The sequence below is a fragment of the Lacerta agilis genome, chromosome 3, assembly GCF_009819535.1.
Source record: "Lacerta agilis isolate rLacAgi1 chromosome 3, rLacAgi1.pri, whole genome shotgun sequence".
Lineage (NCBI taxonomy): Eukaryota > Metazoa > Chordata > Lepidosauria > Squamata > Lacertidae > Lacerta > Lacerta agilis.
The window spans coordinates 21510761-21520201 of record NC_046314.1 but is presented as its reverse complement, the minus strand read 5'-3'; the positions used below and the strand labels follow the sequence as shown (position 1 = coordinate 21520201).

General features: G+C 41.4%; 1 pseudogene; it reads left to right on the top strand.

The window, feature by feature from the left end:
* Nucleotides 1–5172: 5172 nt before the first annotated feature.
* LOC117044820 lies at nt 5173–5322 on the top strand (annotated as a pseudogene).
* Nucleotides 5323–9441: the final 4119 nt, after the last annotated feature.

Sequence of the window (9441 nt, the reverse complement as noted above, 5' to 3'; positions counted from 1 at the left end):
TATACAGTGGCAAATATAACGTTTTAAGTGCATTATTCAAATGTGACACTAGATGGTGATTGTGAGCTCAAGGGAAATTCAATATCTTTTTCAAAACATTTTTAAAAAGGATTTTCACAGTGTTTTATATATGTGCCTAGATTCCTCCTAAGATTGGCTGTACTAGGAAATTCCCCACGAGACTCTGCTGGGCTCCAATTCTTGGTCGTTGATCCACTTCCAGTCCTCCATTTTCTTAGTGTTTCATCTGAGTGTCCCAGCTCTCTCTTTCTGTCCCTCCACCAGGCTGTGGTTGACTTCTTCCTTGGCATCCCTAAGCTTCAGCTAACAGTTAATAATTCTCTCTCAAGCTGTTGCTTAGCAACCCCAAGGAAGGGTGGGGTGGAAGTATTCTGAAGGGAGCAAGCGGCAATCTGCTTCGCTGCCCCTTTTCCTAATAGGCTTGCATCTTCACCATCAATTTCCATTTCATTTTCACCATAAATACATCATAGCTGGAGAAGTGGCCTATGGTTTTGTACTCTTTTATAGCTGGGGTTCTTCTCCCCTTATTTCCTGCATTGTCTGGCCATAGGTTCTCTTCTCTGTTGTTCTGCAATAGTGTCCTGCTGGGCTAGTGATTGACCATGGTTTCTAATTTATAAGTGGTTGGGGGAATACTTTTTCTCCACCCCTTGGAATATATGCTAGCTCAAGCTTATGCTCCTCCAGCTAAAGCATCAAAAAAAGGCTTTATCCAGTTCTATTTTACCACACAAAGTCTAACCTTCCTTTCCTTCCAGTTAATAAATGATAGCAAATGACCTTCTTTAACCTTAAAGTGCCTTATGATTCTTATTCTTTTCCTGAAATTTTGCATGCTGTCACCTTTTATTGGAATCATTCCTTTGCCATACCAGCTTACTAGGTTCATGCACCTGGAGTGGGTTCATTAGGGAGATCGCACCTTGGCTTGGTTGTTCCTGTTCCATAATAAATCAAAGGTTGGCACTCAATTTTCTTGTTACTCGCGGCAAGATGAACCTAACATGCTCCATCACAAAGGAGTTCCACTTGTGCAATGCAGCTTAACCCCTGTCATCCCCCATCACATACCCAACCCTGAAATTGGCTCTCAGAGGGTCAGGAGAACCCCCCAGGACAGTGTGCAGGGGAAGGAGAGGTGATATCCTTCCACCTGGGAAGCTGCAATGCTGTTCAGAAGAGTGCAATGTTGAAGTCCACCCTTGGCCAATGCGTCCCATGGTCTACCTGTCAGTGCATAGGTGGTCTCCAGTTACATTTTGTGCAGGACTTCTAAAACCCTTCTGATAGTTGGAACAGGTACAGCTATTGGAGTCAGTTAAGGATGCTCTTACTAAATTCCACACTGCCCCCTCCATCACTGTCTAAGGAGAGTTGTGACTTCTTCAGGGAAGTGTTATGTGGCAGGGGCACCAACTCATGGGAGCGAAGCATCCCCCCCCTATTTTTGGGAGGGAGCCAGACCCAATATCCCCAAGAAATCAGGGGGCAGAGGATGCTGAGTGCGGAGTGCAGCTTCAAGTGGCCAGTTCCTACTGTACCCAGCTCTACCCCAGGCTCCTCCCAATGTCCAGACCTCATGTGTGACATCACACGCACAATGTTGGCCCATTTACCAGGCTCTTAAGGTACAGTGGTACCTCTGGTTACGAACTTAATTCATTCTGAAGGTCCGTTCTTAACCTGAAACTATTCTTAACCTGAGGTACCACTTTAGCTAATGGGGCCTCCCGCTGCCACCGCCGCTCAATTTCTGTTCTCATCCTGGGGCAAAGCTCTTAACCCAAGGTACTACTTCCGGGTTAGCGGAGTCTGTAAGCCGAAGTGTTTGTAACCCAAGGTGTTTGTAACCCAAGGTACCACTGTATTTGTAATAAAATCTATCACTGGTGAGGTATATTTTAAACCTCATTTTTAAAAGAACATTTTCCTCACTGCTTTAGTATGCTAAATTGCCATCAACTATCCCTTAAGTTTAAACTTTTTCCAATGATTTTTCAGTCTAGTGGTTAAAATATTTTTCATAAAAAATAAAATAAAATAAATTGACCAGGGATTTTCACACTGTATTATTCTTATCCAAATATTCCTGCTCTGCATAAATATATACACCATGTGATAGACTGCAGTGTATGCTTCAGAGGTTCATTTAATATCTTCATACATTTTCAATGCCTTTTATTTTAGCTCTGGAGAGCAGTTACTCCTTAATTGATGGGTTAGGAGGTTTTTCCACTCCAACATTCTTTGCTAAGCATAGTTCACTTTACTGCTCAGCTGGAAGAGGCAGAGAGGTTACTCAACATTTATATACCTACCTGATTTGCATATGTGAAACGCCAATGGTTTTGAAAGAATCGCAAACATTTTCCTTCATTATAACTGAGATAACAAGGGAAGCACCGGCTTTTCAAGTCAAACGTGTCACTTTACAAAGAGAAATTATTGAAGTTTGTTATTATAAATCCCAGCATTCCTCCTCCAAGGGACTTGGGACACTGAATATTTCATCTTTCGCAACATGTTCTCTTCACAGCATCTCTGCAAGGGAGCTAAAGCTGAGAGATAATGTCTGTCCCAAGGTCACCCAATGTGTTTCGTGGATGAGAAGGAAAATATGATGAAACTCAGTTTCCCTGGTCCTAGACCAGTGTAGACAATACTGAATTAGATGGGAGAAGAAGAAGAAGAAGAAGAAGAAGAAGAAGAAGAAGAAGAAGAAGAGGAGTTTGGATTTGATATCCCGCTTTTCACTACCCGAAGGAGTCTCAAAGCGGCTAACATTCTCCTTTCCCTTCCTCCCCCACAACAAACACTCTGTGAGGTGAGTGGGGCTGAGAGACTTCAGAGAAGTGTGACTAGCCCAAGGTCACCCAGCAGCTGCATGTGGAGGAGCGCCTGACACAGCTAGCTTCCTATGTTCCTATACCACAGTTGAAAATGCTTCATGTTTTTATATATCATAAGCATACTGAAATGTGGCCTGTTCCAGAAAAGGGTCACCACAACAACCTGAATGCTGCCAATTTTCAAGAACAGAAGGGCGTTCCTTCTTCTTCTTCTTCTTCTTCTTCTTCCTCTTCTTCTTCTTCTTCTTCTTCTTCTTCCTGCTAAGGCAGAGATAACTTTACAAGTCTTTTAGGTGGGCTGCATAGATTTATTAAAACACACAGTTAGATGTTAGGATCTATTTTAATACTATATATATAAAGAAAAAGAATATAGGCAAACAAAAAGAGAAGTTGCTGAATTGCAACTCATTACCAAACTTAAAACCATGGAGAGACCTGGTCTGAACAAAGACATTGGATTCTTATCTCATTATACATGACAAAGCTTTCGTTAGCCATCTCACCCCTTGCTTTTTCCTGTAAGACCAATTGCAGTCGTTAACAGCCTTCAACAGGTTTTCCACACCATTCCCACCACCCTTCTGAGTAATACCCCTCCCCACTCTCTCACTATATATAAGGGTCTGGTAACTTCTGTTTCAGTCTGTCTGAAGAAGTGTGCATGCACATGAAAGCTCATACCAAGAACAAACTTAGTTGGTCTCTAAGGTGCTACTGGAAGGATTTTTTTATTATTATTATTATTTTGACTATCTACCTGTAACTGGAATTATCAAAACAGTTCATTTCCCCACTCCCACCCACTCCTCCAGAACAGAGGTGGGTGCCAGTCATCAGGGTGTTCATTGGAGTATTTTGTAAAATGGTTCCGCATTTCAACAAAATACCCATATCAGATAATAGCACAAGACTCTTAATCTCAGGGTCATGGGTTCAAGCCCCACATTGGGCAAGAGTTTCCTGCATTGCAGAGGGTTGGACTAGATGACCCGTGAGATCCCTTCCAACACTACAATTCCATGTTATGGTTCTATGGTCATTCAGGGAATGTGCTCCCTTAGTTAGTTTCTCAGATAAAACAACTGTCCATACTTTCTGTTTCCATTGTGCGATGTGGCCTTTCCAGTCTTTTGCTATCAGTAATTGTGCCATTACCAGAATAAAAGTGCTAAGTTCCTTGTGTTCATAGATAGATTCCCTCCTTTCTTTCCAAAATTTGCCCTCCTGCAAGAGAAATATCATTTTCATAAGAGTGTATCAATCTGTACAAGCCTTTTCTCTCTCTCCATTTTGTATCAGCCAATTTTCTAACAGGTGCTTAGAAGGAGGGGTGCAATGCGAAGAGTATCAATGGTGATATAGGTGGTGTTAATTTTGATAGCCCTGGTCGCCATATCCTTAATTCTGCTTTTGCAAATAGGTTTGTTATTCCAACTGTATCCAAATCTTCTCTTTTACATAGTTTATCACACTAATGACATTTTGCATATGGCCCACATCATGGTGTCTTTGCAAATGTGGTAGACCTATAACCACTCTCTGGGAATGTTGATACAATACAGTCCATCACTGTCTAGGTCTCTTGCACTGAATAATGAAGGTTGTAATCATTGTTTGCCATTTCTTTAGAGTCTTTGCTGCAGTTCAGATAGGTAGAGTTAGAAACGAGAATAACATTTTTGGTAACATCATTTTGTTAGAATCTAGATAATATTCTGACATGTGAGATAATATAGATACTGAAAAGTTAATTGCCATTAGAATCTGTGTTAAATTTTGCACACATTTTTTATATAAGATACACACTTTAAAGTGCACATTTTATACATAAAATGTTTGGCTCTGTACACACATTTTGCACACTGAAATCTAGAGGACTGCATAATCTGGCAGTTGTGTTCTGATCTGCAAGAAATTCAAGAGCATCGGTTCACTGTGAAAAGCAGACGGAATGAATTTCCCCCCATCAGTCTGTTGTAAAAGTGGACCAAACTAATTCCTCTCCTATCCCCACATATCTGCAGAGTTATACTCTTCTCTTACCCATTCTGGACTCAATCATCACTTCTTTGGCCTACTCTCTGGAACCGACTGTTCAGACCTATCAAAATAGCCTACAGGTATCCTTTCTGCTGCTCATACATTTCAGATAATATTATCTATGCAGCAACGTATATAGTTACTTATTTTCTTTTTTACACCCCTTCCCCATGGCATTTTGCCCTCAGGGTGGCTGCAAAACTGCGTCAATAATAATAATAATAATAATAATAATAATAATAATAATAATAAAAAAATTCTTACCTGGCAGAGGAGACACTATGATCATGAAGGTGGGACTCACCCATTGCACTCTTGAGTGTGCTGACCCCCACGATTTCCCCAAGTGCAGGAAAACCAACTGCATAATTTGTGGTAGGGAATGGTCTACTGATGTTTGTTTTTAATTTATTTTTGCTTTTGACCTTTTAAAAACTTTTTACGATGCTACTGTTTGGTTTTATGTTTTTTTATATTGTTGTAAAAGGCTGTGGTATGTTTTTATGATACAGCAATATATAAATATCTTTTATATAAATGAATAAAATATAAATATAAAACTGCATATTGCATTGTAGAAGTAACATAAAATTACCCGCCTGGTTAACAACAACTCCCCACACTTGCTGGGATAGAAACATGTCCAATTGTTTGCAGAAGGCAATGATTGTATTAGCCTGTTTGACTTCCCTATGGAAGGAATTCTAAAAGGAGAATTCCTGCCTCATGTCTAGGGAATGGCAAATCTGTCAAATTTTGTTTGCCCTCAGTTTGTCATTTTTCTTACCTTAACTTCAGTTCTCCACATTGCCACATCCGTTTCCAATTTTTAAAAACAAGTCCTTATTAAAATTCACCGTCATTTTAGTCTGAATTTCTCCTAATATACATGAGTTTGTATGCAATTTTGCCTTTTATACACATTTTTGCAAAGCAATATCCCCAAATATAATGCATTTCAAGTGTTGCATTTGGAGAAGTGTGAACTTCGAAGGATAGCTGTATTGATTCTCATATTGTTTCAGAAAGTGCAAATTAAGTAGCTTCACCTTTAAATAGGAACTGAATTAAAATTTATCACCCATCTTTCCCTTTCTTCCATCAGACAACCAAATATCCTCTTCTTGGATCTGCAATAATTTTTGAATTTAGTACTGGACACTCTGTGTTGGGTATATCTAATTAAAGCGCTATTATTAATTTACAGTACTTCTATAGCCTACAGACTGGAGTCTTTATGCAACGACAGTAATTATTCCCTTAAAAGGGAGAAAATTCAAAAGATTCAGGAATCATCTGAGTTTTGCTTGTGATGTCTACTTTAATTAATATGTTGCTCTAGCGCCTCTCTATCTCTGCCTCGTTTCACACAGGCACACAGGTCCTTTACAGTAATCTCTAGTTTCAGTATATTCTCTTCTCCCTTCAAACCTTCCCTTTGAAAGGAAAAAAAAGAATCCTCATGTTCTGTATTTGATCTCATATCCCTGATTCATTCAAACAGTTTTACTAAATATTTTAACATACTAGAGACAGGAGACTCCACAGGACTGCTATGTGATTCTCAGAGTTGTGTTTCTTGTTCTGAGATCTGCAAGCACACAGTTAGTGTGTTAGCTCGTGTGCAAGATGAGGCAATGTGTGAAACTCATCCCTTTGTTACCGTGGGTTGTTCCTACATGCTAGCACCACAGGTTCAGGACATTTGTCCCACAAAAGCAAATGCATTGGCAACACAAAACTGCACCATTGTTGACCATCATGCGATCTCTGTATCTAACTTAATAGGACATCATGTTCCTTACTCAAAAACTTAAGACCAGAGATCACCAACATAGTGCCCAAGAACGCCAATGTGCTTACCAGTGCCTCTTTTGCAACATGTGGAGGTTGTAAGTAAATATCTCCTCAAAAACCCTCAATACCCTGTTTGCTCTTCCTGCTCAGTTTCAGACCCCTTCAAGTGTCCCTATTTTCCATGGGCACCCCTGACTTAGGGAAGCCGTCCCAGTTTCTGATTTGATCCCAGAATGTCCTGCTTCTCCTTACGTTGTCCCTATTTTCATTGAAGAAATGTTGGAGGGTGTGGAGTTATCCAACCCCCCAAGCTGTCTGAAGGCAATCCTGTATAAATATATTTTTTTAAAGAAAATGTTCAATGTATTATGATGTTTTTATACATGCTGGAAACTTCCCAGAGTGTCCAGGGCAACCCAATAAGGTGTGTGGGGTATAAATAGTAAAGTTATCATTATGGAATGGGACACCCTTTTTGCATCGGATAAATGTTGTAGGGTATGCTGTTTACACAAGCTCGGCCTCTTCTACACTGAACATCCCCATCCCCATTCAAACATGCCCACATTTCACTGGAGGTCAGGATTGGATGCCTCCTCTCCCATCTGTTCTGAGCAGAGGAAAGATGCAAAGACCACCACAACGAGTGAGTGTTGTGGTGGTTGATCTAGCTGCCTTTCCTCCCATTGGTGGTGGTGGTGGTGGGGGGGACATTTTGTGCTGCCTCTGTTCGTGCTCTTTCAGATATGGCAGCCAAATGCCATACCCCCCCCCCCGGCCACCATTTTGTGTTACGCCATGCCCCCACAGCAACTGCTTGTGACAGTCACCCACAATCCCTTTTCACAATTTCAAATTTCACCCACTTTTCCAAAAAAGGTTGGCAGCCCCTGTCATTGGCATTCAGTTGGCTTAGCTGCGCATCCAGCTTGCACGCCCATTATCTTTCACATATCTGACAATCTGGGTAGTTTTTGTTTTCGTTTTTATCTTGCGATTTTATGTTGTAAGTTTCCCGAGACCTGCAGGTATAGGGCGGTATACAAATTTAAGCAACAACATTCTCAGTACTGCTGCCTGTCTGAAACAGTAATCAGATAGGTACGTTTTGTTTTGGAGCAGTGAATCACAAATATTTGGGGTGTCCAGAGCAGGTGGTGCGGTGGGGCAGCACTGGGGAGTTAGAGGGGGGGGAGCTGATTGGCTCTGCCGAGGTGCCTGCATGCCATCTGCTGCTGCCTCCCTAGAGATGAGAGGAGTTATGGTTCTGCTGCTGCCTCCCTAGAGATGAGAGGAGTTATGATTGCAAGAACAAACTCTGATGCCTTCAAACACTAGGTGCAGGGATAGCGAGAGAAGTTTCAGCATTTTACTTAAGCCAGAACCAGAGTCAGTTTAACAACAAGGTGGATCAAGGAGTCGAGATGCGGCGATGCGAGAACGAATGTACACCACTGTTCAGATGAAGAGCATACTGTGAGGTCAGTCAAGTGAGCCCAGAACCAGGATTAGACTTCAGTGAAGCCTGAAAGATTACAAACTGCTGCTCTTTCTTGCCTCGGCTCTCCATTTGTTGTTCCCGATTTGGATGCTCTCCTGCCCATGTAATGTATTCTTCGGCTGCTTAATCCCCTCAGCAATGAAACAAACACAAAAGAGAGGGTCTGGAATTTTCAATCATGCATACATGCTGTGCACTGGGATATTTGGGAGGCATCTATTTGTGCCGTTATGGCAGCGTGGATCAAAATGAAAGCACGGAAACAAAAGACGATGAATTAAACATCCACAGGGTACGGAAGTAAGTGATACTTGACAGAAAAGGCAACATCTTCAAATACGTGCCTGTATTAAGCTTTCCTATCTGTGCTACTTCTTTAGACCAGGATGCTGTTAAAGGTACATAAGCAGGGCTTGTAAGGAAGTGGGCAAACCTAGATTTAAAATTTGCTCCAGCTGACCATCTTCTACTCCAGATAGTTTTGTGAAACTCATTCACTATGCCCAATGGTGTTTCGGTGCACTAAATATCTTTTGCATGGGAAGAAAATGCCTGAAATCCTACATCCTAGTAATTCATGGAGACATTCTGTTGAAATCAGTGTGACTTATTTGTTCACAGCTGAACTGACAGGAGAAGTATGCACCTGGGAGATTGCTGAACAGTAGTAGAGTTTCGTATGTAGAAAACCTAAGGTTTACTCCCCTGTAATTTCTGGAGCTCAAGGACTCAGAAGACCTACTCCTGGGAAGGTGATGGACAGCTGCTGCCCATTCAGAGTACCCAATACTGGACTGTATCGATCCATAGTCTGAGACTAGTAATGTAGCAATATATCCAATATAGTGCATCTGGGAGAGGTGTTCGTTCAGTTATAGAGATTGTGCTTTGAATGCCTAAGACTGAAATGTAAATTCCCAACGCATCTAAGCCAAAGGTTACTAGGACTGGAAAATGCCCCAGCCTAAGGTTCTGGAGAGTTGGCAGCACCCAGAGCCAGGGCTAGATAGAGCCATGGTCTGATTCTGGATAGACTCGTCCAGCAAACATTGATTCCCCTCCATATTAAATGATACACACACCCCTCGACGCATACTGACTGATCCCCATTATTCAGCAGTTTTCATCAAGAAAGATATGCAAGCGCCTCAGTTTCTCAGCTAGTCAGGTTTTTGCCACCCGTCCTCCTGCTTCAAGCTTTTCAAATGTCTATCAATCTCTTTATTT